The following is a 26,818-nucleotide window of genomic DNA, read 5'->3' on the forward strand; positions in this document are numbered from 1 at the left end:
ATAAAACAAATTTGATTTCATTCACAGAAACAGGAAGTAATTATTAATAAAGAAATAATATCACATTTCAGTTGTGTCTTTATTACAAAGCTAACTACACTTCCAAGCTAGTATATAATTAACTATTCATTACACAGAAGTCTACTGATCTAAACCTACTGCTCAAAAGCGACATTTCGCATCTCGTAAAACAGTGCGACACCAAAACACCAACTCGTCCATCTGTTCGAGAAGATTCATAAATCAGTAAATCGAGACATCAAACGAGCCTCGTCTCTCCGTGCTTGGTCTACTTAACAACAAACGTTAGGTCCAAGTGATTTGTTTGACAGCTGTCGGGAGACATGAGCAAAGCCTTGGATAGATCGCTTCCTGGTCTACAGGAGTTTTCAACACATAACAACGATAAAGAGAAATGACACATATCGATGAGATTTAGTTAGGCCTTCTGCTTAACCATAGTCGAACGATTCAGTTCTTCTTTTGAAGGGGAATACCCGTATCAAGTCTTAAACTGGTCAGTTTGAAAGGAGAAATCACCATATCAAGGCTTAGACTGGTCAGTTTGAAAGGAGAAATCACCATATCAAGTCTTAGACTGGTCAGTTTCAAAGGAGAAATCACCAAATCAAGTCTTGGACTGGTCAGTTTCAAAGGAGAAATCACCATATCAAGGCTTAGACTGGTCAGTTTCAAAGGAGAAATCACCATATCCAGAATTAGACTGGTCAGTTTGAAAGGAGAAATCACCATATCCAGAATTAGACTGGTCAGTTTGAAAGGAGAAATCACCATATCAAGTCTTAGACTAGTCAGTTTGAAAGGAGGAATCACCATATCAAGGCTTAGACTGGTCAGTTTGAAAGCAGGGATCACCATATCAAGGCTTAGACTGGTCAGTTTGAAAGGAGAAATCACCATATCAAGGCTTAGACTGGTCAGTTTGAAAGGAGAAATCACCATATCCAGAATTAGACTGGTCAGTTTGAAAGGAGAAATCACCATATCAAGGCTTAGACTGGTCAGTTTGAAAGGAGAAATCACCATGGAATCAGGTCAGTTTGAAAGGAGAAATCACCATATCCAGAATTAGACTGGTCAGTTTGAGACTAGTCTGGTCAGTTTGAAAGGAGAAATCACCATATCAAGACTAGCTAAGACTGGTCAGTTTGAAAGGAGAAATCACCATATCAAGGCTTAGACTGGTCAGTTTGAAAGGAGAAATCACCATATCAAGTCTTAGACTGGTCAGTCACCAGTTTAGACTGGTCAGTTTCAAAGGAGAAATCACCAAATCAAGGAAGTTTCAAAGGAGAAATCACCATATCAAGGCTTAGACTGGTCAGTTTCAAAGGAGAAATCACCATATCAAGGCTTAGACTGGTCAGTTTGAAAGGAGAAATCACCATATCCAGTCTTAGACTGGTCAGTTTGAAAGGAGAAATCACCATATCCAAAATTAGACTGGTCAGTTTGAAAGGAGAAATCACCATATCAAGTCTTAGACTGGTCAGTTTGAAAGGAGGAATCACCATATCAAGGCTTAGACTGGTCAGTTTGAAAGGAGAAACCGATATCAAGGTTTAGACTGGTCAGTTTGAAAGGAGAATACACCATATCAAGGCTTAGACTGGTCAGTTTGAAAGGAGAAATCACCATATCAATGTTTAGACTGATCAGTTTTATCTCAAACTTTAATGTCTGTTAAACATCATTAGGCTCGGTGGACAACTGCTGCGAAGTTACTCTGAATGTAACCAGTTCTCAGTGAAGGGAATACACTCGTTAACTGGTTGATTATAGATTTAATTCCTGTTTAACAACGAATTGTCAAGTTACAACTGAATGTCGAGGTTGCTGTGGTTTCAACAACTTGTTTGGGACTTCTTCGTCTGTTGCCATGGTAACATATGTAGATGAAACCGTTCATATACTTCGAAACATTGCCGGTGTTCATGTTAGATAATTGAGAATGAATCCTAAATGCGTTGTAAGAGGTACTCAGAGTTTGTATGTACATATTTAGAAAGTGTTGGTTTCACTGATACAGGCAGCTGATGTGCACAAAGCTCCTGCTCTTGACAAGATGTAATAAACAGTGGAACAAACTATACTTTCTCAGCAATTCCAAAGAACTGCGTTCCTTAAAAGGAAATATAATTATTCTTATAATTGTTGGCCTGCTGTCGTTGTAACAGGTCAAGTTTGGTTCTTTGTTCATCAAATCTTACGTTTCCGACATGTCGAAGGATGAACATATAACAATGTTCCTTCCTGTAAGAACTTCTGATTAGTTCCTATGGGTCTAATTCTTCATGGTTTCAGTTCTAACGCTAATATTCCTTACCTGGTAAACAGGAAAATATCTTACTTTCAAGGAGTGAAACCAGAACAATGGTAAACTACTTCCAACCATCAGGACTCTCTAATCCTTACCCATAAATCCTTCAGTTAATAATGTTTTATTTCATCGAGGGTACAAATCAAACCTCAGTTATTAACACATTATCTCTGTTGGTTCAGAGCTAGTCAGGAATAAAACTTATTTTGATTTATTGTCAGAGAATAAACATGAGAAACTTTGTTTTGGGCACGTGGGCGTGTCTGAAGATGGCGTGGCTAGGAGGCGGTACTAATAATGCAAATTAATTTCCGAAATACTATGAAAGTTAACAAAGCATACAACAGCCATGGAACAGCTCTGTATTTCTTATGTTGATAATTTAAAGAGGGAACAGCATAATACGTACATACGTAAGATATATACAAACCTGTCTTTATTTGTAATACTTGTGTATTTATTCTGAGATAAGTGTCCTGGTTTTATTCTCCTCCGTGTGTTCTACATGAAAACTTCCACAAGTAATCAAGCATAACAACACATGACCATACCTCAACCAGAACAGAAGGATGGGTGTGTCTAAACTGGGGCGAACTTAGTACAGAAGTAAGTGTCTCAGGATACAGAGGCCAGGTGGTTAAGGTACTCGACTCGTATTACGAGGGTCGCGGGTTCGAATCCCCGTCACACCAAACATGCTTGCCTTTTCAGCCCTGAGGGCGTTAAAATGTGACTGTCAATTCCACTATTCGTTGGTAAAAAGAGTAGTCCAAGAGTTGGCGGTGGGTGGTGATGACTAGCTGCTTTCCTTATAATCTTACACTGTTAAATTAGGGACGGCTAGCGCAGATAGCCCTCGTGAAGCTTTGCCCGAAATTCAAGCCAACCAAAACTCAGGATACGGTCGAAAGTTAACGGTTCGAGACACGACAGGGCTAAACACACTTTATATTTCCAGCTGTTATTGTATTATAAAAATGAAATCGGTCCCTTACTCGGTGGGGGAGAAGTTAATATCTGTTTATAACTCCAAGTCTACTATACACCGCGCTATTCGCTCCAAGTCTACTATACACCGCGCTATTCGCTCCAAGTCTACTATACACCGCGCTATTCGCTCCAAGTCTACTATACACCGCGCTATTCGCTCCAAGTCTACTATACACCGCGCTATTCGCTCCACGTCTACTATACATCGCGCTATTCGCTCCAAGTCTACTATACACCGCGCTATTCGCTCCAAGTCTACTATACACCGCGCTATTCGCTCCAAGTCTACTATACATCGCGCTATTCGCTCCAAGTCTACTATACACCGCGCTATTCGCTCCACGTCTACTATACATCGCGCTATTCGCTCTGCTATAGTCTACTATATACATCGCGCTATTCGCTCCATCGTCTCCAGGTCTACTATACACCGCGCTATTCGCTCCAAGTCTACTATACACCGCGCTATTCGCGCTACTATATTTCGCTCCAAGTCTACTATACACCGCGCGCTTCGCTCCAAGTCTCTATTCGCTCCACGTCTACTATACACCGCGCTATTCGCTCCAAGTCTTCTATACATCGCGCTATTCGCTCCACGTCTACTATACATCGCGCTATTCGCTCCACGTCTACTATACATCGCGCTATTCGCTCCATCGTCTACTATACATCGCGCGATTCGCTCCAAGTCTACTATACACCGCGCTATTCGCTCCACGTCTACTATACACCGCGCTATTCGCTCCATCGTCTATTCGCTCCAAGTCCACTATACACCGCGCTATTCGCTCCATCGTCTACTATACATCGCGCTATTCGCTCCATCGCTCTACTATACACCGCGCTATTCGCTCCATTATACACCGCGCTATTCGCTCCAAGTCTACTATACACCGCGCTATTCGCTCCACGTCTACTATACACCGCGCTATTCGCTCCACGTCTACTATACACCGCGCTATTCGCTCCAAGTCTACTATACATCGCGCTATTCGCTCCACGTCTACTATACACCGCGCTATTCGCTCCACGTCTACTATACACCGCGCTATTCGCGCATCCACGTCTACTATACACCGCGCTATTCGCGTCTACTATACATCGCGCTATTCGCTCCAAGTCTACTATACACCGCGCTATTCGCTCCACCGCGCTATTCGCTCCAAGTATACACCGCGCTATTCGCTCCAAGTCTACTATACACCGCGCTATTCGCTCCAAGTCTACTATACACCGCGCTATTCGCTCCAAGTCTACTATACACCGCGCTATTCAAAGTTTGTAAATGACATTTTTTGGGGGGGAGACTGTAGTACCCACTGATTCCATGTCCATTTCTCTCTTACACTTTAACCTCCACCCCAGATACTTCCTGTTTCCTGTGGGTACTGTTGAATAATGTCGCTTTTTTCAATAAACTGTCTGTAATATCCGTGTTGTAATTCAGTAATCTCTCTGTAATATCCGTGTAGTAATTCAGTAAACTCTCTGTAATATCCGTGTAGTAAGTAATTCAGTAATCTCTCTGTCTGTTTATTTCACAGCAAAGCCACACTGCGCTGATTTCTCCACTGCAAGGAATCAAACTGCAAATTTCACTGTTTTAATTCTGTAAACTTACCGCTGTCCAACCGGGGAACAATTGGGACGAAATGTTTTCCCCGATTTTTTTTAAATTCACAATCGAACCTTTGATTTCAGGGATACAATTCCCTCAACTTAAGATGACCCTAAAAGAACAAAATGCTATTTATTAATAAGGGATATTTTCTTAATAATCAACAGTTGAGTGTTTTAAAAACTTAGAGACTGTTTATGTCGTTCGTAAAAAAAACATAACACAATGAAAAATTCTCCATGATTATACTAGAGTCTCCTAATACGATAGAAATAAATTTACAAAGTGGGTTATTTGTACTGTGCCCCCCCCAAGAAATCTAAACTCGAATTTTACAGTGGTAATCCAATCTCGTCACTGAGCTACTAGTGGGAATTCATTAGCGGCATCTAATTTTAAATTAATTGCTTGCATGTTTTAAGTTTCATACAAAACTACTCGAGAGCTGGAAATATAAATAAAAGGTATATTTGTTATAATTGTGTGACTGTTTCGGTTTCTAGTGTTGTTGTTGGGCTGTGGCATGTTGTCATTAACACCTAAATAGTATGTGATTCTAGGGTTATTACTGAACTGTGGCATGTTGTTATTGACATCTAAATAGTATGTGATTCTAGGGTTATTACTGAACTGTGGCATGTTGTTATTAACACCTAAATAGTATGTGATTCTAGGGTTATTACTGAACTGTGGCATATTGTTATTGACATCTAAATATTATTATATGATATTTGAACTGTGACATGTTGTTATTGACTAAATATTATGTATGATTCTAGGGTTATTGTTGAACTGTGGCATGTTGTTATTGACATCTAAATATTATTATATGATTCTAGTGGTATTGTTGGACTGTGGCATGTTGTTATTGACATCTAAATATTATTATATGATTCTAGTGCTATTGTTGAACTGTGGCATGTTGTTATTGACATCTAAATATTATTATATGACTCCAGTGCTATTGTTGAACTGTGGCATGTTGTTATTGACATCTAAATATTATTATATGATTCTGGTGCTATTGTTGAACTGTGGCATTGTTGATTCCACTGTGACATGCTATGTTGAACTTGACATCTAAATATTATTATATGATTCCAGTGCTATTGTTGAACTGTGGCATGTTGTTATTGACATCTAAGTATTATTATATGATTCTAGTGCTATTGTTGGACTGTGGCATGTTGTTATTGACATCTAAATATTATTATATGATTCCAGTGCTATTGTTGAACTGTGGCATGTTGTTATTGACATCTAAATATTATTATATGATTCTAGTGCTATTGTTGAACTGTGGCATGTTGTTATTGACATCTAAATATTATTATATGTTGTTGTTATTGACATCTAAGTATTATTATAGTGCTATTGTTGATGTGGCATGTTGTTATTGACATCTAAATATTATTATATGAGTGCTATTGTTGAACTGTGGCATGTTGTTATTGACATCTAAATATTATTATATGATTCTAATGTTGTATTGTTGTTGAACTGTGGCATGTTGTTATTGACTGTGGCATTGTTGAACTTATTGTTATTGACATCTAAATATTATTATATGATTCTAGTGGTATTGTTGGACTGTGGCATGTTGTTATTGACATCTAAATATTATTATATGATTCTAGTGCTATTGTTGAACTGTGACATGTTGTTATTGACATCTAAATATTATTATATGATTCTAGTGCTATTGTTGAACTGTGGCATGTTGTTATTGACATCTAAATATTATTATATGATTCCAGTGCTATTGTTGAACTGTGGCATGTTGTTATTGACATCTAAATATTATTATATGACTCCAGTGCTATTGTTGAACTGTGGCATGTTGTTATTGACATCTAAATATTATTATATGATTCTGTGCTATTGATGAACTGTGGCATGTTGTTATTGACATCTAAATATTATTATATGATTCTAGTGGTATTGTTGAACTGTGGCATGTTGTTATTGACATTTAAATATTATTATATGATTCTGGTGCTATTGTTGAACTGTGGCATGTTGTTATTGACATCTAAATATTATTATATGATTCTAGTGGTATTGTTGGACTGTGACATGTTGCTATTGACAAGTGTTGCTGCTATTGTTGATTGACATCTAAATATTATTATATTGTTCTAGTGCTATTGTTGAACTGTGGCATGTTGTTATTGACATCTAAATATTATTATATGACTCCAGTGCTATTGTTGATGTTGTTATTGACATCTAAATATTATTATATTGTTCTAGTGCTATTGTTGAACTGTGGCATGTTGTTATTGACATCTAAATATTATTATATGACTCCAGTGCTATTGTTGAACTGTGGCATGTTGTTATTGACATCTAAGTATTATTATATGACTCCAGTGCTATTGTTGAACTGTGGCATGTTGTTATTGACATCTAAATATTATTATATGACTCCAGTGCTATTGTTGAACTGTGGCATGTTGTTATTGACATCTAAGTATTATTATATGACTCCAGTGCTATTGTTGAACTGTGGCATGTTGTTATTGACATCTAAATATTATTATATGACTCCAGTGCTATTGTTGAACTGTGGCATGTTGTTATTGACATCTAAATATTATTATATGACTCCAGTGCTATTGTTGAACTGTGGCATGTTGTTATTGACATCTAAATATTATTATATGATTCCAGTGCTATTGTTGAACTGTGGCATGTTGTTATTGACATCTAAATATTATTATATGATTCTAGTGCTATTGTTGAACTGTGGCATGTTGTTATTGACATCTAAATATTATTATATGACTCTAGTGCTATTGTTGAACTGTGGCATGTTGTTGTTGACATCTAAATATTATTATGATTCCAGTGCTATTGTTGAACTGTGGCAGTTGCTATTGTTGAACTGTGGTTGGATGTTGTTATTGACATCTAAGTATTATTATATGATTCTAGTGCTATTGTTGGACTGTGGCATGTTGTTATTGACATCTAAATATTATTATATGATTCTAGTGCTATTGTTGAACTGTGGCATGTTGTTATTGACATCTAAATATTATTATATGACTCCAGTGCTATTGTTGAACTGTGGCATGTTGTTATTGACATCTAAATATTATTATATGACTCCAGTGCTATTGTTGAACTGTGGCATGTTGTTATTGACATCTAAATATTATTATATGACTCCAGTGCTATTGTTGAACTGTGGCATGTTGTTATTGACATCTAAATATTATTATATGATTCTAATGGTATTGTTGGACTGTGGCATGTTGTTATTGACATCTAAATATTACTATATGATTCTTGTGGTATTGTTGAACTGTGGCATGTTGTTATTGACATCTAAATATTATTATATGACTCCAGTGCTATTGTTGGACTGTGGCATGTTGTTATTGACATCTAAATATTATTATATGACTCCAGTGCTATTGTTGAACTGTGGCATGTTGTTATTGACATCTAAATATTATTATATGACTCCAGTGCTATTGTTGGACTGTGGCATGTTGTTATTGACATCTAAATATTATTATATCATTCTAGTGCTATTGTTAAACTGTGGCATGTTGTTATTGACATCTAAATATTATTATATCATTCTAGTGCTGTTGTTGGACTGTGACATGTTGTCCATCACGAAGAATCGAGTTCCGGATTTTAGAGCTGGAAGTCTCTACACGTACGTCAACAGATTCTACTGTCCAAGTCACAGGTCAGGTCAACCATCTTCTAATTATTTCTTTCAATTTTAACTTCTTTAACTAATTAAAAAAGTTAATTTCTTTGTTTGCTATTAAGCCTAAAGCTACACAGGGGGTCAACTAATTTCAGCGTTGTAAATTTTCATGTTTATCGCTTAGCATCGTTTCTTGTTAAGCGAAAAGTTTGACAAAAGTTAATCTGCACTGTCAGGGATCGAACCACATATTTCCAATGAATCACCGGCGAACATTGCAATGTTCATTTGATGCTTTATTCATAGATATAACGTAAAACCTGTTAGGTTTAGTGGAGTACATTTGAAGTTGCAGCTATTTGTCAGTAGGTTTCGTGGTAGTATTTTTTTAAAATACCATATCCTCCTGGTCGTCAGGGCACTAGACTCGCAGTCTGTGGGTAACGAGTTTAAATACTATTATCGAACATGCTTGCCCTATGAGCCATGGTAGCGTTATAATGTTACAGTCAGTCCTACTTTTTGTTCATAAATAGTAGGCCAAGATCTAGCGATTCTAAACAAAGCGTAGGCCAAGATCTATCGGTTCTAAACAAAGAGTAGGCCAAGAACTATCGGTTCTAAACACAGAGTAGGCCAAGAACTATCGGTTCTAAACAAAGAGTAGGCCAAGAACTATCGGTTCTAAACAAAGAGTAGGCCAAGAACTATCGATTCTAAACAAAGAGTAGGCCAAGAACTATCGGTTCTAAACAAAGCGTAGGCCACAAAGCGTAGAACTATCGGTTCTAAACAAAGCGTAGGCCACGAACTATCGGTTCTAAACAAAGAGTAGGCCACGAACTATCGGTTCGAAATTAGCGACAGCCAACGTAAATAGTCGTCGAGTGGCTTTTGGCGAAATTCAAGAACTAAACATACCTTACATCCTGTATAAATACAGGTTTACTGTGGTACAGAGAAAACTACAAACATCACAAGTATAGCGTAAAGTTCACTCATGTAAGAAAACTACAAACATCACAAGTATAGCGTAAAGTTCACTCCTGTAAGAACACTACAAACATCACAAGTATAGCGTAAAGTTCACTCCTGTAAGAAAACTACAAACATCACAAGTATAGCGTAAAGTTCACTCCTGTAAGAAAACTACAAACATCACAAGTATAGCGTAAAGTTCACTCCTGTAAGAAAACTACAAACATCACAAGTATAGCGTAAAGTTCACTCCTGTAAGAAAACTACAAACATCACAAGTATAGCGTAAAGTTCACTCCTGTAAGAAAACTACAAACATCACAAGTATAGCGTAACGTTCACTCCTGTAAGAAAACTACAAACATCACAAGTATAGCGTAACGTTCACTCCTGTAAGAAAACTGAAAACATCACAACTACAAACATCACAAGTATAGCGTAACGTTCACTCCTGTAAGAAAACTACAAACATCACACACAAGTATAGCGTAACGTTCACTCCTGTAAGAAAACTACAAACATCACAAGTATAGCGTAACGTTCACTCCTGTAAGAAAACTACAAACATCACAAGTATAGCGTAAAGTTTACAAGAAAACCATCACAAGTATAGAAAAAAGTTCAAACATAGAAACATCACAAGTATAGCGTAAAGTTCACTCCTGTAAGAAAACTACAAACATCACAAGTATAGCGTAAAGTTCACTCCTGTAAGAAAACTACAAACATCACAAGTATAGCGTAAAGTTCACTCCTGTAAGAAAACTACAAACATCACAAGTATAGCGTAACGTTCACTCCTGTAAGAAAGAAACATCACAAATAGCAACGTTCACAAGAACACTACAAACATCACACACAAGTATAGCGTAAAGTTCACTCCTGTAAGAAAACTACAAACATCACAAGTATAGCGTAAAGTTCACTCCTGTAAGAAAACTACAAACATCACAAGTATAGCGTAAAGTTCACTCCTGTAAGAAAACTACAAACATCACAAGTATAGCGTAACGTTCACTCTTGTAAGAAAACTACAAACATCACAAGTATAGCGTAACGTTCACTCCTGTAAGAAAACTACAAACATCACAAGTATAGCGTAACGTTCACTCCTGTAAGAAATCTAGAAACATTACAAGTATAGCGTAAAGTTCACTCCTGTAAGAAAACTACAAACATCACAAGTATAGCGTAAATTTCACTCTTGTAAGAAAACTACAAACATCACAAGTATAGCGTAAAGTTCAGTCCTGTAAGAAAACTACAAACATCACAAGTATAGCGTAACGTTCACTCCTGTAAGAACACTACAAACATCACACACAAGTATAGCGTAACGTTCACTCCTGTAAGAAAACTACAAACATCACAAGTATAGCGTAAAGTTCACTCCTGTAAGAAAACTACAAACATCACAAGTATAGCGTAACGTTCACTCCTGTAAGAAAACTACAAACATCACAAGTATAGCGTAAAGTTCACTCCTGTAAGAAAACTAGAAACATCACAAGTATAGCGTAAAGTTCACTCCTGTAAGAAAACTAGAAACATCACAAGTATAGCGTAAAGTTCACTCCTGTAAGAAAACTAGAAACATCACAAGTATAGCGTAAAGTTCACTCCTGTAAGAAAACTACAAACATCACAAGTATAGCGTAAAGTTCACTCCTGTAAGAAAACTACAAACATCACAAGTATAGCGTAAAGTTCACTCCTGTAAGAAAACTACAAACATCACAAGTATAGCGTAAAGTTCACTCCTGTAAGAAAACTACAAACATCACAAGTATAGCGTAAAGTTCACTCCTGTAAGAAAACTACAAACATCACAAGTATAGCGTAAAGTTCACTCCTGTAAGAAAACTACAAACATCACAAGTATAGCGTAACGTTCACTCCTGTAAGAAAACTACAAACATCACAAGTATAGCGTAAAGTTCACTCCTGTAAGAAAACTACAAACATCACAAGTATAGCGTAACGTTCACTCCTGTAAGAAAACTACAAACATCACAAGTATAGCGTAAAGTTCACTCCTGTAAGAAAACTACAAACATCACAAGTATAGCGTAAAGTTCACTCCTGTAAGAAAACTAGAAACATCACAAGTATAGCGTAAAGTTCACTCCTGTAAGAAAACTACAAACATCACAAGTATAGCGTAAAGTTCACTCCTGTAAGAAAACTACAAACATCACAAGTATAGCGTAAAGTTCACTCCTGTAAGAAAACTACAAACATCACAAGTATAGCGTAAAGTTCACTCCTGTAAGAAAACTACAAACATCACAAGTATAGCGTAACGTTCACTCCTGTAAGAAAACTACAAACATCACAAGTATAGCGTAACGTTCACTCCTGTAAGAAAACTACAAACATCACAAGTATAGCGTAACGTTCACTCCTGTAAGAAAACTACAAACATCACAAGTATAGCGTAACGTTCACTCCTGTAAGAAAACTACAAACATCACACACAAGTATAGCGTAACGTTCACTCCTGTAAGAAAACTACAAACATCACAAGTATAGCGTAACGTTCACTCCTGTAAGAAAACTACAAACATCACAAGTATAGCGTAAAGTTCACTCCTGTAAGAAAACTACAAACATCACAAGTATAGCGTAAAGTTCACTCCTGTAAGAAAACTAGAAACATCACAAGTATAGCGTAAAGTTCACTCCTGTAAGAAAACTACAAACATCACAAGTATAGCGTAAAGTTCACTCTTGTAAGAAAACTACAAACATCACAAGTATAGCGTAAAGTTCAGTCCTGTAAGAAAACTACAAACATCACAAGTATAGCGTAAAGTTCACTCCTGTAAGAAAACTACAAACATCACAAGTATAGCGTAAAGTTCACTCCTGTAAGAAAACTACAAACATCACAAGTATAGCGTAAAGTTCACTCCTGTAAGAAAACTACAAACATCACAAGTATAGCGTAAAGTTCACTCCTGTAAGAAAACTACAAACATCACAAGTATAGCGTAACGTTCACTCCTGTAAGAAAACTACAAACATCACAAGTATAGCGTAACGTTCACTCCTGTAAGAAAACTACAAACATCACAAGTATAGCGTAACGTTCACTCCTGTAAGAAAACTACAAACATCACAAGTATAGCGTAACGTTCACTCCTGTAAGAAAACTACAAACATCACAAGTATAGCGTAACGTTCACTCCTGTAAGAAAACTACAAACATCACAAGTATAGCGTAACGTTCACTCCTGTAAGAAAACTACAAACATCACACAGTATAGCGTAACGTTCACTCCTGTAAGAAAACTACAAACATCACAAGTATAGCGTAAAGTTCACTCCTGTAAGAAAACTACAAACATCACAAGTATAGCGTAAAGTTCACTCCTGTAAGAAAACTAGAAACATCACAAGTATAGCGTAAAGTTCACTCCTGTAAGAAAACTAGAAACATCACAAGTATAGCGTAAAGTTCACTCCTGTAAGAAAACTACAAACATCACAAGTATAGCGTAAAGTTCACTCCTGTAAGAAAACTACAAACATCACAAGTATAGCGTAAAGTTCACTCCTGTAAGAAAACTACAAACATCACAAGTATAGCGTAAAGTTCACTCCTGTAAGAAAACTACAAACATCACAAGTATAGCGTAAAGTTCACTCCTGTAAGAAAACTACAAACATCACAAGTATAGCGTAAAGTTCACTCCTGTAAGAAAACTACAAACATCACAAGTATAGCGTAAAGTTCACTCCTGTAAGAAAACTACAAACATCACAAGTATAGCGTAACGTTCACTCCTGTAAGAAAACTACAAACATCACAACAAGTATAGCGTAACGTTCACTCCTGTAAGAAAACTACAAACATCACAAGTATAGCGTAACGTTCACTCCTGTAAGAAAACTACAAACATCACAAGTATATAGCGTAAAGTTCACTCCTGTAAGAAAACTACAAACATCACAAGTATAGCGTAAAGTTCACTCCTGTAAGAAAACTACAAACATCACAAGTATAGCGTAAAGTTCACTCCTGTAAGAAAACTAGAAACATCACAAGTATAGCGTAAAGTTCACTCCTGTAAGAAAACTAGAAACATCACAAGTATAGCGTAAAGTTCACTCCTGTAAGAAAACTACAAACATCACAAGTATAGCGTAAAGTTCACTCCTGTAAGAAAACTACAAACATCACAAGTATAGCGTAAAGTTCACTCCTGTAAGAAAACTAGAAACATCACAAGTATAGCGTAAAGTTCACTCCTGTAAGAAAACTACAAACATCACAAGTATAGCGTAACGTTCACTCCTGTAAGAAAACTACAAACATCACAAGTATAGCGTAAAGTTCACTCCTGTAAGAAAACTACAAACATCACAAGTATAGCGTAACGTTCACTCCTGTAAGAAAACTACAAACATCACAAGTATAGCGTAACGTTCACTCCTGTAAGAAAACTACAAACATCACAAGTATAGCGTAAAGTTCACTCCTGTAAGAAAACTACAAACATCACAAGTATAGCGTAACGTTCACTCCTGTAAGAAAACTAGAAACATCACAAGTATAGCGTAAAGTTCACTCCTGTAAGAAAACTACAAACATCACAAGTATAGCGTAAAGTTCACTCCTGTAAGAAAACTACAAACATCACAAGTATAGCGTAAAGTTCACTCCTGTAAGAAAACTACAAACATCACAAGTATAGCGTAAAGTTCACTCCTGTAAGAAAACTACAAACATCACAAGTATAGCGTAACGTTCACTCCTGTAAGAAAACTGAAAACATCACAAGTATAGCGTAACGTTCACTCCTGTAAGAAAACTACAAACATCACAAGTATAGCGTAACGTTCACTCCTGTAAGAAAACTACAAACATCACACACAAGTATAGCGTAACGTTCACTCCTGTAAGAAAACTACAAACATCACAAGTATAGCGTAACGTTCACTCCTGTAAGAAAACTACAAACATCACAAGTATAGCGTAAAGTTCACTCCTGTAAGAAAACTACAAACATCACAAGTATAGCGTAAAGTTCACTCCTGTAAGAAAACTACAAACATCACAAGTATAGCGTAAAGTTCACTCCTGTAAGAAAACTAGAAACATCACAAGTATAGCGTAAAGTTCACTCCTGTAAGAAAACTAGAAACATCACAAGTATAGCGTAAAGTTCACTCCTGTAAGAAAACTACAAACATCACAAGTATAGCGTAAAGTTCACTCCTGTAAGAAAACTACAAACATCACAAGTATAGCGTAACGTTCACTCCTGTAAGAAATCTAGAAACATCACAAGTATAGCGTAACGTTCACTCCTGTAAGAAAACTACAAACATCACACACAAGTATAGCGTAACGTTCACTCCTGTAAGAAAACTACAAACATCACAAGTATAGCGTAAAGTTCACTCCTGTAAGAAAACTACAAACATCACAAGTATAGCGTAACGTTCACTCCTGTAAGAAAACTACAAACATCACAAGTATAGCGTAAAGTTCACTCCTGTAAGAAAACTACAAACATCACAAGTATAGCGTAACGTTCACTCCTGTAAGAAAACTACAAACATCACAAGTATAGCGTAAAGTTCACTCCTGTAAGAAAACTACAAACATCACAAGTATAGCGTAAAGTTCACTCCTGTAAGAAAACTACAAACATCACAAGTATAGCGTAAAGTTCACTCCTGTAAGAAAACTAGAAACATCACAAGTATAGCGTAAAGTTCACTCCTGTAAGAAAACTAGAAACATCACAAGTATAGCGTAAAGTTCACTCCTGTAAGAAAACTAGAAACATCACAAGTATAGCGTAAAGTTCACTCCTGTAAGAAAACTACAAACATCACAAGTATAGCGTAACGTTCACTCCTGTAAGAAAACTACAAACATCACAAGTATAGCGTAACGTTCACTCCTGTAAGAAAACTAGAAACATCACAAGTATAGCGTAAAGTTCACTCCTGTAAGAAAACTACAAACATCACAAGTATAGCGTAAAGTTCACTCCTGTAAGAAAACTACAAACATCACAAGTATAGCGTAAAGTTCACTCCTGTAAGAAAACTACAAACATCACAAGTATAGCGTAACGTTCACTCCTGTAAGAAAACTACAAACATCACACACAAGTATAGCGTAACGTTCACTCCTGTAAGAAAACTACAAACATCACAAGTATAGCGTAAAGTTCACTCCTGTAAGAAAACTACAAACATCACAAGTATAGCGTAACGTTCACTCCTGTAAGAAAACTACAAACATCACAAGTATAGCGTAAAGTTCACTCCTGTAAGAAAACTACAAACATCACAAGTATAGCGTAAAGTTCACTCCTGTAAGAAAACTAGAAACATCACAAGTATAGCGTAAAGTTCACTCCTGTAAGAAAACTAGAAACATCACAAGTATAGCGTAAAGTTCACTCCTGTAAGAAAACTACAAACATCACAAGTATAGCGTAAAGTTCACTCCTGTAAGAAAACTACAAACATCACAAGTATAGCGTAAAGTTCACTCCTGTAAGAAAACTACAAACATCACAAGTATAGCGTAAAGTTCACTCCTGTAAGAAAACTACAAACATCACAAGTATAGCGTAAAGTTCACTCCTGTAAGAAAACTACAAACATCACAAGTATAGCGTAAAGTTCACTCCTGTAAGAAAACTAGAAACATCACAAGTATAGCGTAAAGTTCACTCCTGTAAGAAAACTACAAACATCACAAGTATAGCGTAACGTTCACTCCTGTAAGAAAACTACAAACATCACAAGTATAGCGTAACGTTCACTCCTGTAAGAAAACTACAAACATCACAAGTATAGCGTAAAGTTCACTCCTGTAAGAAAACTACAAACATCACAAGTATAGCGTAAAGTTCACTCCTGTAAGAAAACTAGAAACATCACAAGTATAGCGTAAAGTTCACTCCTGTAAGAAAACTACAAACATCACAAGTATAGCGTAAAGTTCACTCCTGTAAGAAAACTACAAACATCACAAGTATAGCGTAAAGTTCACTCCTGTAAGAAAACTACAAACATCACAAGTATAGCGTAAAGTTTACTCCTGTAAGAAAACTACAAACATCACAAGTATAGCGTAAAGTTCACTCCTGTAAGAAAACTACAAACATCACAAGTATAGCGTAACGTTCACTCCTGTAAGAAAACTAAAAACATCACAAGTATAGCGTAACGTTCACTCCTGTAAGAAAACTACAAACATCACAAGTATAGCGTAACGTTCACTCCTGTAAGAAAACTACAAACATCACACACAAGTATAGCGTAACGTTCACTCCTGTAAGAAAACTACAAACATCACAAGTATAGCGTAACGTTCACTCCTGTAAGAAAACTACAAACATCACACACAAGTATAGCGTAACGTTCACTCCTGTAAGAAAACTACAAACATCACAAGTATAGCGTAAAGTTCACTCGTAAAGTTCACTCCTGTAAGAAAACTACAAACATCACACACAAGTATAGCGTAAAGTTCACTCCTGTAAGAAAACTAGAAACATCACAAGTATAGCGTAAAGTTCACTCCTGTAAGAAAACTACAAACATCACAAGTATAGCGTAAAGTTCACTCCTGTAAGAAAACTACAAACATCACAAGTATAGCGTAAAGTTCACTCCTGTAAGAAAACTACCATCACAAGTATAGCGTAAAGTTCACTCCTGTAAGAAAACTACAAACATCACAAGTATAGCGTAAAGTTCACTCCTGTAAGAAAACTACAAACATCACAAGTATAGCGTAAAGTTCACTCCTGTAAGAAAACTACAAACATCACAAGTATAGCGTAACGTTCACTCCTGTAAGAAAACTACAAACATCACAAGTATAGCGTAACGTTCACTCCTGTAAGAAAACTACAAACATCACAAGTATAGCGTAACGTTCACTCCTGTAAGAAAACTACAAACATCACAAGTATAGCGTAAAGTTCACTCCTGTAAGAAAACTACAAACATCACAAGTATAGCGTAACGTTCACTCCTGTAAGAAAACTACAAACATCACAAGTATAGCGTAAAGTTCACTCCTGTAAGAAAACTACAAACATCACAAGTATAGCGTAAAGTTCACTCCTGTAAGAAAACTAGAAACATCACAAGTATAGCGTAAAGTTCACTCCTGTAAGAAAACTAGAAACATCACAAGTATAGCGTAAAGTTCACTCCTGTAAGAAAACTACAAACATCACAAGTATAGCGTAAAGTTCACTAAGAAAACTACAAACATCACAAGTATAGCGTAAAGTTCACTCCTGTAAGAAAACTACAAACATCACAAGTATAGCGTAAAGTTCACTCCTGTAAGAAAACTACAAACATCACAAGTATAGCGTAACGTTCACTCCTGTAAGAAAACTACAAACATCACAAGTATAGCGTAACGTTCACTCCTGTAAGAAAACTACAAACATCACAAGTATAGCGTAACGTTCACTCCTGTAAGAAAACTACAAACATCACAAGTATAGCGTAAAGTTCACTCCTGTAAGAAAACTACAAACATCACAAGTATAGCGTAAAGTTCACTCCTGTAAGAAAACTACAAACATCACAAGTATAGCGTAAAGTTCACTCCTGTAAGAAAACTAGAAACATCACAAGTATAGCGTAAAGTTCACTCCTGTAAGAAAACTACAAACATCACAAGTATAGCGTAAAGTTCACTCCTGTAAGAAAACTACAAACATCACAAGTATAGCGTAAAGTTCACTCCTGTAAGAAAACTAGAAACATCACAAGTATAGCGTAAAGTTCACTCCTGTAAGAAAACTACAAACATCACAAGTATAGCGTAAAGTTCACTCCTGTAAGAAAACTACAAACATCACAAGTATAGCGTAAAGTTCACTCCTGTAAGAAAACTACAAACATCACAAGTATAGCGTAACGTTCACTCCTGTAAGAAAACTACAAACATCACACAGTATAGCGTAACGTTCACTCCTGTAAGAAAACTACAAACATCACAAGTATAGCGTAAAGTTCACTCCTGTAAGAAAACTACAAACATCACAAGTATAGCGTAACGTTCACTCCTGTAAGAAAACTACAAACATCACAAGTATAGCGTAAAGTTCACTCCTGTAAGAAAACTACAAACATCACAAGTATAGCGTAAAGTTCACTCCTGTAAGAAAACTAAAACATCACAAGTATAGCAAAGTTCACTCCTGTAAGAAAACTATCACAAGTATAGCGTAACGTTCACTCCTGTAAGAAAACTACAAACATCACAAGTATAGCGTAAAGTTCACTCCTGTAAGAAAACTACAAACATCACAAGTATAGCGTAAAGTTCACTCCTGTAAGAAAACTACAAACATCACAAGTATAGCGTAAAGTTCACTCCTGTAAGAAAACTAGAAACATCACAAGTATAGCGTAAAGTTCACTCCTGTAAGAAAACTACAAACATCACAAGTATAGCGTAACGTTCACTCCTGTAAGAAAACTACAAACATCACAAGTATAGCGTAAAGTTCACTCCTGTAAGAAAACTAGAAACATCACAAGTATAGCGTAAAGTTCACTCCTGTAAGAAAACTAGAAACATCACAAGTATAGCGTAAAGTTCACTCCTGTAAGAAAACTAGAAACATCACAAGTATAGCGTAAAGTTCACTCCTGTAAGAAAACTAGAAACATCACAAGTATAGCGTAAAGTTCACTCCTGTAAGAAAACTAGAAACATCACAAGTATAGCGTAAAGTTCACTCCTGTAAGAAAACTACAAACATCACAAGTATAGCGTAAAGTTCACTCCTGTAAGAAAACTACAAACATCACAAGTATAGCGTAACGTTCACTCCTGTAAGAAAACTACAAACATCACAAGTATAGCGTAACGTTCACTCCTGTAAGAAAACTACAAACATCACAAGTATAGCGTAAAGTTCACTCCTGTAAGAAAACTACAAACATCACAAGTATAGCGTAACGTTCACTCCTGTAAGAAAACTACAAACATCACAAGTATAGCGTAACGTTCACTCCTGTAAGAAAACTACAAACATCACAAGTATAGCGTAACGTTCACTCCTGTAAGAAAACTACAAACATCACAAGTATAGCGTAAAGTTCACTCCTGTAAGAAAACTAGAAACATCACAAGTATAGCGTAAAGTTCACTCCTGTAAGAAAACTAGAAACATCACAAGTATAGCGTAAAGTTCACTCCTGTAAGAAAACTAGAAACATCACAAGTATAGCGTAAAGTTCACTCCTGTAAGAAAACTAGAAACATCACAAGTATAGCGTAAAGTTCACTCCTGTAAGAAAACTACAAACATCACAAGTATAGCGTAAAGTTCACTCCTGTAAGAAAACTAGAAACATCACAAGTATAGCGTAAAGTTCACTCCTGTAAGAAAACTAGAAACATCACAAGTATAGCGTAAAGTTCACTCCTGTAAGAAAACTACAAACATCACAAGTATAGCGTAACGTTCACTCCTGTAAGAAAACTACAAACATCACAAGTATAGCGTAAAGTTCACTCCTGTAAGAAAACTACAAACATCACAAGTATAGCGTAAAGTTCACTCCTGTAAGAAAACTACAAACATCACAAGTATAGCGTAACGTTCACTCCTGTAAGAAAACTACAAACATCACAAGTATAGCGTAAAGTTCACTCCTGTAAGAAAACTAGAAACATCACAAGTATAGCGTAACGTTCACTCCTGTAAGAAAACTACAAACATCACAAGTATAGCGTAACGTTCACTCCTGTAAGAAAACTACAAACATCACAAGTATAGCGTAACGTTCACTCCTGTAAGAAAACTACAAACATCACAAGTATAGCGTAACGTTCACTCCTGTAAGAAAACTACAAACATCACAACAAACATCACAAGTATAGCGTAAAGTTCACTCCTGTAAGAAAACTACAAACATCACAAGTATAGCGTAAAGTTCACTCCTGTAAGAAAACTACAAACATCACAAGTATAGCGTAAAGTTCACTCCTGTAAGAAAACTACAAACATCACAAGTATAGCGTAAAGTTCACTCCTGTAAGAAAACTACAAACATCACAAGTATAGCGTAAAGTTCACTCCTGTAAGAAAACTACAAACATCACAAGTATAGCGTAAAGTTCACTCCTGTAAGAAAACTACAAACATCACAAGTATAGCGTAAAGTTCACTCCTGTAAGAAAACTACAAACATCACAAAAACTATAGCGTAAAGTTCACTCCTGTAAGAAAACTACAAACATCACAAGTATAGCGTAACGTTCACTCCTGTAAGAAAACTACAAACATCACAAGTATAGCGTAACGTTCACTCCTGTAAGAAAACTACAAACATCACAAGTATAGCGTAACGTTCACTCCTGTAAGAAAACTACAAACATCACAAGTATAGCGTAACGTTCACTCCTGTAAGAAAACTACAAACATCACAAGTATAGCGTAACGTTCACTCCTGTAAGAAAACTACAAACATCACAAGTATAGCGTAAAGTTCACTCCTGTAAGAAAACTACAAACATCACAAGTATAGCGTAAAGTTCACTCCTGTAAGAAAACTACAAACATCACAAGTATAGCGTAAAGTTCACTCCTGTAAGAAAACTAGAAACATCACAAGTATAGCGTAAAGTTCACTCCTGTAAGAAAACTACAAACATCACAAGTATAGCGTAAAGTTCACTCCTGTAAGAAAACTACAAACATCACAAGTATAGCGTAAAGTTCACTCCTGTAAGAAAACTACAAACATCACAAGTATAGCGTAACGTTCACTCCTGTAAGAAAACTACAAACATCACAAGTATAGCGTAACGTTCACTCCTGTAAGAAAACTACAAACATCACAAGTATAGCGTAACGTTCACTCCTGTAAGAAAACTACAAACATCACAAGTATAGCGTAAAGTTCACTCCTGTAAGAAAACTACAAACATCACAAGTATAGCGTAAAGTTCACTCCTGTAAGAAAACTACAAACATCACAAGTATAGCGTAAAGTTCACTCCTGTAAGAAAACTACAAACATCACAAGTATAGCGTAAAGTTCACTCCTGTAAGAAAACTACAAACATCACAAGTATAGCGTAAAGTTCACTCCTGTAAGAAAACTACAAACATCACAAGTATAGCGTAAAGTTCACTCCTGTAAGAAAACTACAAACATCACAAGTATAGCGTAAAGTTCACTCCTGTAAGAAAACTACAAACATCACAAGTATAGCGTAAAGTTCACTCCTGTAAGAAAACTACAAACATCACAAGTATAGCGTAAAGTTCACTCCTGTAAGAAAACTACAAACATCACAAGTATAGCGTAAAGTTCACTCCTGTAAGAAAACTACAAACATCACAAGTATAGCGTAAAGTTCACTCCTGTAAGAAAACTACAAACATCACAAGTATAGCGTAAAGTTCACTCCTGTAAGAAAACTACAAACATCACAAGTATAGCGTAAAGTTCACTCCTGTAAGAAAACTACAAACATCACAAGTATAGCGTAAAGTTCACTCCTGTAAGAAAACTACAAACATCACAAGTATAGCGTAAAGTTCACTCCTGTAAGAAAACTACAAACATCACAAGTATAGCGTAAAGTTCACTCCTGTAAGAAAACTACAAACATCACAAGTATAGCGTAAAGTTCACTCCTGTAAGAAAACTACAAACATCACAAGTATAGCGTAAAGTTCACTCCTGTAAGAAAACTACAAACATCACAAGTATAGCGTAAAGTTCACTCCTGTAAGAAAACTACAAACATCACAAGTATAGCGTAAAGTTCACTCCTGTAAGAAAACTACAAACATCACAAGTATAGCGTAAAGTTCACTCCTGTAAGAAAACTACAAACATCACAAGTATAGCGTAAAGTTCACTCCTGTAAGAAAACTACAAACATCACAAGTATAGCGTAAAGTTCACTCCTGTAAGAAAACTACAAACATCACAAGTATAGCGTAAAGTTCACTCCTGTAAGAAAACTAGAAACATCACAAGTATAGCGTAAAGTTCACTCCTGTAAGAAAACTAGAAACATCACAAGTATAGCGTAAAGTTCACTCCTGTAAGAAAACTACAAACATCACAAGTATAGCGTAAAGTTCACTCCTGTAAGAAAACTAGAAACATCACAAGTATAGCGTAAAGTTCACTCCTGTAAGAAAACTACAAACATCACAAGTATAGCGTAAAGTTCACTCCTGTAAGAAAACTACAAACATCACAAGTATAGCGTAAAGTTCACTCCTGTAAGAAAACTACAAACATCACAAGTATAGCGTAAAGTTCACTCCTGTAAGAAAACTACAAACATCACAAGTATAGCGTAAAGTTCACTCCTGTAAGAAAACTACAAACATCACAAGTATAGCGTAAAGTTCACTCCTGTAAGAAAACTACAAACATCACAAGTATAGCGTAAAGTTCACTCCTGTAAGAAAACTACAAACATCACAAGTATAGCGTAAAGTTCACTCCTGTAAGAAAACTACAAACATCACAAGTATAGCGTAAAGTTCACTCCTGTAAGAAAACTACAAACATCACAAGTATAGCGTAAAGTTCACTCCTGTAAGAAAACTACAAACATCACAAGTATAGCGTAAAGTTCACTCCTGTAAGAAAACTACAAACATCACAAGTATAGCGTAAAGTTCACTCCTGTAAGAAAACTACAAACATCACAAGTATAGCGTAAAGTTCACTCCTGTAAGAAAACTAGAAACATCACAAGTATAGCGTAAAGTTCACTCCTGTAAGAAAACTAGAAACATCACAAGTATAGCGTAAAGTTCACTCCTGTAAGAAAACTAGAAACATCACAAGTATAGCGTAAAGTTCACTCCTGTAAGAAAACTACAAACATCACAAGTATAGCGTAAAGTTCACTCCTGTAAGAAAACTACAAACATCACAAGTATAGCGTAAAGTTCACTCCTGTAAGAAAACTACAAACATCACAAGTATAGCGTAAAGTTCACTCCTGTAAGAAAACTACAAACATCACAAGTATAGCGTAAAGTTCACTCCTGTAAGAAAACTACAAACATCACAAGTATAGCGTAAAGTTCACTCCTGTAAGAAAACTACAAACATCACAAGTATAGCGTAACGTTCACTCCTGTAAGAAAACTACAAACATCACAAGTATAGCGTAAAGTTCACTCCTGTAAGAAAACTACAAACATCACAAGTATAGCGTAAAGTTCACTCCTGTAAGAAAACTACAAACATCACAAGTATAGCGTAAAGTTCACTCCTGTAAGAAAACTACAAACATCACAAGTATAGCGTAAAGTTCACCTGTAAGAAAACTACAAACATCACAAGTATAGCGTAAAGTTCACTCCTGTAAGAAAACTACAAACATCACAAGTATAGCGTAAAGTTCACTCCTGTAAGAAAACTACAAACATCACAAGTATAGCGTAAAGTTCACTCCACTGTAAGAAAACTACAAACATCACAAGTATAGCGTAAAGTTCACTCCTGTAAGAAAACTACAAACATCACAAGTATAGCGTAAAGTTCACTCCTGTAAGAAAACTACAAACATCACAAGTATAGCGTAAAGTTCACTCCTGTAAGAAAACTACAAACATCACAAGTATAGCGTAAAGTTCACTCCTGTAAGAAAACTACAAACATCACAAGTATAGCGTAAAGTTCACTCCTGTAAGAAAACTACAAACATCACAAGTATAGCGTAAAGTTCACTCCTGTAAGAAAACTACAAACATCACAAGTATAGCGTAAAGTTCACTCCTGTAAGAAAACTACAAACATCACAAGTATAGCGTAAAGTTCACTCCTGTAAGAAAACTACAAACATCACAAGTATAGCGTAAAGTTCACTCCTGTAAGAAAACTACAAACATCACAAGTATAGCGTAACGTTCACTCCTGTAAGAAAACTACAAACATCACAAGTATAGCGTAAAGTTCACTCCTGTAAGAAAACTACAAACATCACAAGTATAGCGTAAAGTTCACTCCTGTAAGAAAACTACAAACATCACAAGTATAGCGTAAAGTTCACTCCTGTAAGAAAACTACAAACATCACAAGTATAGCGTAAAGTTCACTCCTGTAAGAAAACTACAAACATCACAAGTATAGCGTAAAGTTCACTCCTGTAAGAAAACTACAAACATCACAAGTATAGCGTAAAGTTCACTCCTGTAAGAAAACTACAAACATCACAAGTATAGCGTAAAGTTCACTCCTGTAAGAAAACTACAAACATCACAAGTATAGCGTAAAGTTCACTCCTGTAAGAAAACTACAAACATCACAAGTATAGCGTAAAGTTCACTCCTGTAAGAAAACTACAAACATCACAAGTATAGCGTAAAGTTCACTCCTGTAAGAAAACTACAAACATCACAAGTATAGCGTAAAGTTCACTCCTGTAAGAAAACTACAAACATCACAAGTATAGCGTAAAGTTCACTCCTGTAAGAAAACTAGAAACATCACAAGTATAGCGTAAAGTTCACTCCTGTAAGAAAACTACAAACATCACAAGTATAGCGTAAAGTTCACTCCTGTAAGAAAACTAGAAACATCACAAGTATAGCGTAAAGTTCACTCCTGTAAGAAAACTAGAAACATCACAAGTATAGCGTAAAGTTCACTCCTGTAAGAAAACTACAAACATCACAAGTATAGCGTAAAGTTCACTCCTGTAAGAAAACTACAAACATCACAAGTATAGCGTAAAGTTCACTCCTGTAAGAAAACTACAAACATCACAAGTATAGCGTAAAGTTCACTCCTGTAAGAAAACTACACAAGTATAGCAAAGTTCACTCCTGTAAGAAAACTATCACAAGTATAGCGTAAAGTTCACTCCTGTAAGAAAACTACAAACATCACAAGTATAGCGTAAAGTTCACTCCTGTAAGAAAACTACAAACATCACAAGTATAGCGTAAAGTTCACTCCTGTAAGAAAACTACAAACATCACAAGTATAGCGTAAAGTTCACTCCTGTAAGAAAACTACAAACATCACAAGTATAGCGTAAAGTTCACTCCTGTAAGAAAACTACAAACATCACAAGTATAGCGTAAAGTTCACTCCTGTAAGAAAACTACAAACATCACAAGTATAGCGTAAAGTTCACTCCTGTAAGAAAACTACAAACATCACAAGTATAGCGTAAAGTTCACTCCTGTAAGAAAACTACAAACATCACAAGTATAGCGTAAAGTTCACTCCTGTAAGAAAACTACAAACATCACAAGTATAGCGTAAAGTTCACTCCTGTAAGAAAACTACAAACATCACAAGTATAGCGTAAAGTTCACTCCTGTAAGAAAACTAGAAACATCACAAGTATAGCGTAAAGTTCACTCCTGTAAGAAAACTACAAACATCACAAGTATAGCGTAACGTTCACTCCTGTAAGAAAACTACAAACATCACAAGTATAGCGTAAAGTTCACTCCTGTAAGAAAACTACAAACATCACAAGTATAGCGTAAAGTTCACTCCTGTAAGAAAACTACAAACATCACAAGTATAGCGTAACGTTCACTCCTGTAAGAAAACTACAAACATCACAAGTATAGCGTAACGTTCACTCCTGTAAGAAAACTAAGAAAACTAAACATCACAAGTATAGCGTAAAGTTCACTCCTGTAAGAAAACTAGAAACATCACAAGTAAAGTTCACTCCTGTAAGAAAACTAGAAACATCACAAGTATAGCGTAAAGTTCACTCCTGTAAGAAAACTACAAACATCACAAGTATAGCGTAAAGTTCACTCCTGTAAGAAAACTAGAAACATCACAAGTATAGCGTAAAGTTCACTCCTGTAAGAAAACTACAAACATCACAAGTATAGCGTAAAGTTCACTCCTGTAAGAAAACTACAAACATCACAAGTATAGCGTAAAGTTCACTCCTGTAAGAAAACTACAAACATCACAAGTATAGCGTAAAGTTCACTCCTGTAAGAAAACTACAAACATCACAAGTATAGCGTAAAGTTCACTCCTGTAAGAAAACTACAAACATCACAAGTATAGCGTAAAGTTCACTCCTGTAAGAAAACTACAAACATCACAAGTATAGCGTAAAGTTCACTCCTGTAAGAAAACTACAAACATCACAAGTATAGCGTAAAGTTCACTCCTGTAAGAAAACTACAAACATCACAAGTATAGCGTAAAGTTCACTCCTGTAAGAAAACTACAA

This window comes from Tachypleus tridentatus, chromosome 3 (genome assembly GCF_004210375.1).
Source record: "Tachypleus tridentatus isolate NWPU-2018 chromosome 3, ASM421037v1, whole genome shotgun sequence".
Classification (NCBI taxonomy): Eukaryota; Metazoa; Arthropoda; class Merostomata; order Xiphosura; family Limulidae; genus Tachypleus; species Tachypleus tridentatus.